Here is a 5,718-nt window from a genome sequence, read left to right as displayed (position 1 = left end):
CGTTTACTAAAACGGTGGCTCACAGCATAGGCCTTCCAGCTAACAATGGCAGACAGATGCAATAAAAAAATCCCAGGAGTTGGTAGAATCTTTCTGATAAGCTATCATCTGTGCACAAGGAGAAACATTACTTCAGTTTTACTTTAAATTGAATTTTGCATATTGATAAAGGATTATACTTAGCTCTCACTAATATTAAATAGTAAATAAATTTTACTGTTTACCATTTTCATACATATAGTTTTGCCAGAAAGTCCTAATTGCATTTTAGTTTTTCTGTATTGATATTTCATGAAAGATAAAAGAATAAAATATATTGACAATTATACTTTTAAACAATATAAGCAATGCAAATTCCAAGAGTATATTCTGGATCCATTAGTGTTTCTGACAATTTCACATTATTGTTTACCACTAAAGAGCATTATAGTAAACACTGAATTTAAAATAAGAGCTCAAATTATTACAAGATATGCAATCATCAGATAATTATGAATATTATTTGTTGTAAGTTCATTTGTTATAAGTTCATCTTCATATTTAGAGTATTGCATTTCAGAAATGTTGCTGCTAATAAATGCATCATAAAAATGGATTTTCAATTACTTTCAATTAAGATGGCATAGTTGATAATCGACATCAGCAAACCTAAATCAAAAATTGTATTATATGAGTCTCTCATTCCTGACAGATGTCAGTTAGAAACATAGAATGTTAGGTTTCTTACAAAGTTCAAAGTAACTTTGATGACATATTAAATAACAATTGTATGTTCATTGCTAAATGCCTCTTTGGAATGTTTTTTATAAAAACAATGGCACTCAGCAGAGAATATATGTACATAAACATTATAGATATATTAACACATATATATATAGACACACATATGCATATATACACACATATATATATATGAAATATGGTTATATCATAAAAAACAAAAACTTCTACTTATAAGTTAACCTAGATAAAACTTATAAATCTTGACTCGGTCAGAACATTCATTTTTGGACATGCCACATTGTGTGATATTTTTAAATTAGTCCCCATTATAATTTTTGGAATATTTCCATTAAAATATAGGTCTTTAATCCATCTTGTTGAGGCCATCACATATAGAAATATCTAAGCGTTCCTTTGAATTCTACAAAAACAACATAATAATAGTTCCAAAGCACAGTATTCATAAAATGTTTGCATAATATAGGAGAATTCTGTGACAATAAACACTTTCTACATAATCAAGAACAGTAGTCATTATCAGAATGTTATCCCATTTAGAAAATACATAACATAAATAAATGCTATAAAGTGATATAAATTATATTTATCAATTTATTTAATTTCTTAATTTTTATAAATATATTAATAACTTCATTTTTAATTCATCCTGCCTATATGTAAGGCATCAGATTATTTAAGAGCATAATTTTCAATTTTTCTTATTAAGAAAAGACCAGAAATCTTGGTAATTCTTGAAGGTATTGAATAAAAATAAATAAATAATTGCATAATAAATTACATTACATTTATGCAAAATTGTAAATGGACAAACTATAAAATGGACTAGATATGAGAAAGTATATGGAGAAAATTTGAGTTTAGGCAAACTCTTAACAACATGTCATTCTTACAAAGTAGAAAAATATGAATATTTGTCATGTAAAATAAATATCTGTATTTTGGGAAATGTGTTTCTATAGAGTCACTAAAAGAAACACTGCTGCATTGAAGGTTTGTTTTTTTAAATACATATTTTGGCAGAATTGAACGAGCCAGATTGTTGTTCTTTAAGATTGTCTTATTTTCAATAAGGGAAAGTTAAAAATTAATATGGAGAAATAAAATGTAGAAAAAAGAAAAAGAATAAATTGGCAGAAATAACCATGGAATGTTACAATTTTAGAAGAAAAACACATGGATAAAAATAGCATATCAAATTAAAGTCAAACATTCAAACACTTATATGTTTTTATGAATAGTATTCACATTTTTAGGATAAATAAAATTGTGTTTATCTTGATAATATTATTTTCATTTGTTAATATTAATTATTGTAAATGTTTTAAATAAAGTTAACAACTAATAGATAAATGCCTCCACTTCATTTTAATTGTGTATACAATATAGGGTGGTGTACCTGGAACTAGTTTTTATTGCCTTCCAAAACCTAATTGTTAAATGTTCAGTTATTCTGGAAGGTGATTAACAACAGACATAAAGATTGGCTTGGAAATTGAAAAATCACACAAATTGTTTTGGAGCTTCCCTGCCCCGAGTTTATTTACTATTATGTAACAGCTTACTGCTGCTTACATGTAATTTTAAAATAATTTTTCTGAGATATGTGTATATATCTATGTGTATATAGATCAAACATGGTTACATCATAACTCCTACTTATTTAATAAGTTAACCTAGAAAAACCTTATTAATCTTGACACTATGAGAGCACATATATATATATATATATATATATGCATGCATGTATATTTTGTAGCACATTTCTCTAGAAATATGGTAATGCATCAGTTCATATATATTGAAAGAGTAATCAGATTATTTATTCATTTAATATTTGGACTTCAATCTTTATATATCAAGTTAAATATGCTACACGTATTTCTTATTTAGAATTATCTGCTATTTCTTAAATAATATTTGAAATTAAATTTATGTTTTAAATGGATTAAAAAACGAATTAAGATCAGAGCTTAGAGCAAGAAACTAACTCATCATATAAATTTACTAATCTATTAAAATTGCTCTAATACTATTTTTTCACTTAAGTGGTTTGAAATTTATGTCAGTTTCTAACATACTGTACAATTATTTTCTTTCAAATGCACCTGCATATTTTACTCTATAAAATGCATGGATTGCTTTTTTTATTAAAGATGTTCCTTTTTTAGATTTCTATTTTAAGTATTATGGGCATACCTATTACATTTTTTATCTTTCAAACAATAAACATTTACATACTTTGCTATCATTTTATAAAAAATCTTTACTGAGAGTTTATTCAAAGTTAAAGTCTTGCATAAGAGTACACTCCTAATTAGTGACCAAATAATCTGTCTTACTTATCAAAATAATATTGTAGATTTAGATTTTTTTCTAAAGCAATTAATGTATTGGATGTTCTTAGTTTCTTAGAAATGGGGGCTAAGACTGCATATTTTTAGAAAGTGTATAAATAAAATTATTTGATTTTTAAAAAACAAGTGGCTGAATATGTACAGATTTTATTCCGTACTTATCATATGGTTAATATTTAATAAATATTAACTACAAAATTTATTTCTATCAGAAGTAAATTTATTATAAGTAAATGGATTATTCTTCTATTTAAATCCTTGCCAGTTAAAGTATATATGCCTTCTTTTTTTCCAGCAAGTATGTATACCATTTTCACTAGTATAATTTATTTTTTCCAATTTAGAGGTTGCTTTGAAGATGCTGCATGCAAAAACTCGCACAAATATTTGTACTGTTCTACTGAGAGCAAGAAACTCAGTCATCATATAAATAAGCTTAACAGATTGATCATATAACTCTATTAAATTATAAATTAATAGATCCATTGTACTTACTGAAATAAACCAAATAATTGATTCAGATGTGAGCCAAGGGCTTCATTAACTGATGTTAATCAAATATGCAACATCTATAAGTTCTGGGATCTAAGGTATAGCAAGGTGACTAGAGGTAGCAGTACTGTTTAGTATACTTAAAATGTGTTAAGAGAATAGATTCCAAGTTTTCTCATCACACACACAAAAAGGTATTTACCTTAGGTAATGGAAATGTTATTTATACTGATTGTGACAGTTACTTCACAATGAATAGGTATAGTAAATCATCAAGTCGTGCATCTTAAATATCTACAATAATGATTTAATATATCTTATTATTTTTTATTTTTGCATCAGATAATTTTTTTAGTAAGAAAATAAAGTCTGTATACTTAATCAAATACTTATATAAATGTCTACATAGACTGGCTATCATATATAATAAAAGAAGAAGTAAATATCCTTGCCTGGTATATTAGTCTGTTTTAATGCTGCTGATAAAGACATACCCAAAACTGGGAATAAAAAGGGGTTTAATTGGACTTAAAGTTATCCATAGCTAGGTTGGCCTCAGAATCATGGCGGGAGACAAAAGGCACTTCTTACATGGCCACAGCAAGAGAAAAATGAAGAAGAAGCAAAAGTGGAAACCCCTGATAAATCCATCAGATTTTGTGAGACTTGTTCACTACTACAATAATAACACAGGAAAGACTGACGCCCATTAATCAGTTACCTCCCCTGGTTTCCTCCCACAACAGGTGGGAATTTTGGGTGATACAATTCAAGTTGAGATTTCGGTGGGACCACAGCCAAACTATATCACGTGGTATCTGCTCATCATTTTTTTTTTCTGTGTATACATTTGTATTTTAATTTTCCCCTGGGAAGGAAAGTGAAGTATATGTGTCTACCTTCTTCCTATAGCTCAATCTCTGATATATAAAATGTATAGAATCATGTACGTTTATAATCTATGTGTGACAGGTAGGTTCTTACCTGTAGAATCTGTGTATATTTTAAAAATTAATCTGTTCTTGCAAATTTTTAATAAAAACCCATACCTCGGTTTCTAAAGTTGATGCAATTCACCTCTTACCTAGTGCTTTGCCTCCATGAACATAACAGCGATGGTTGATTGTGTGGCACAGACAGGACAAGGAAGGAAAGCAAACATAGCAGTTGTATTTTGTGGCTACTAAAATCTTAAAAAAAAAAAGCAAAAAAACTCATCTCATGTGTTCATTCTACTGCACACTTAAGGCTTATTTAGTATAATTTAATAAATTTATTATATGCAGTCTTATATTTAGGAAAGGATTGTTATATGTATTTAGCATAAGAAAGGGAGAAATAAAGAGATAGACACAGAAAGAGACTGGGAGTGACAGAGACAGAAAGAATTAGAGATACAAATTCCTTCCTCCATTGTCCTTGCAGTTTTCATTCAGAATGCTCTAATGACAAAAACTAATATCAAGCCATATCTCAACAAGGCAATGTTTGGAGTCTCACTCAAGGATGATAAGGCAAGGTAGAAAAGAATGAATTTGATGAAATAAATAGATATTGCCAAAGCAGGTGGGGATTTTACATCGCATAGTGGCACAATGGCCAATACGTAGTGCAGGTTTGACAAATAACAGGTCAACTATTTCTGGACTGATGTTGTTCTCAAACTACTACATCTGCGAAAGGAAGAAATGTATCAATATGTATTTAATTAATATTTATTAAAAGCTTCTTATATGCTAGGCAGGATGCTATGTGCTAAGCATACAAAATGCCTGTCCTCAAGTAACTTTCATTCTATTGAAAAAACAAGAAAAAAAACAACAATAGGCTAGAGAGGTAATGGCGATAGTTTCATAGAACGATGTGTCATTGAGTAATGAAGGGGAGTCTAAGTTTTCATAATAGGTGATTGATGCATTAAGTCAAACTGAGTGAGTGAAAATTAGTTGTGCTAAAATAATGAGGAAAAAAATTTTCAGTCAAAGAAAAAAGTATGTTCTTCATTTTCAAAAAGCCTCAGTTCCATAATGTCATTGCAACATATAATTTATTTTGATTTTTTGATAATTTTATGCTTACTATTTTTGTGCATTGACAGGTAAGACCATCTGTGTGAATATTGCTGTTG

This window comes from Sapajus apella, unplaced genomic scaffold (genome assembly GCF_009761245.1).
Source record: "Sapajus apella isolate SASKATOON/1434 unplaced genomic scaffold, GSC_monkey_1.0 scaffold9, whole genome shotgun sequence".
Taxonomy (NCBI): Eukaryota; Metazoa; Chordata; class Mammalia; order Primates; family Cebidae; genus Sapajus; species Sapajus apella.
The sequence above is the reverse complement of the archived record's forward strand: the minus strand, read 5'-3'. Positions refer to the sequence as shown.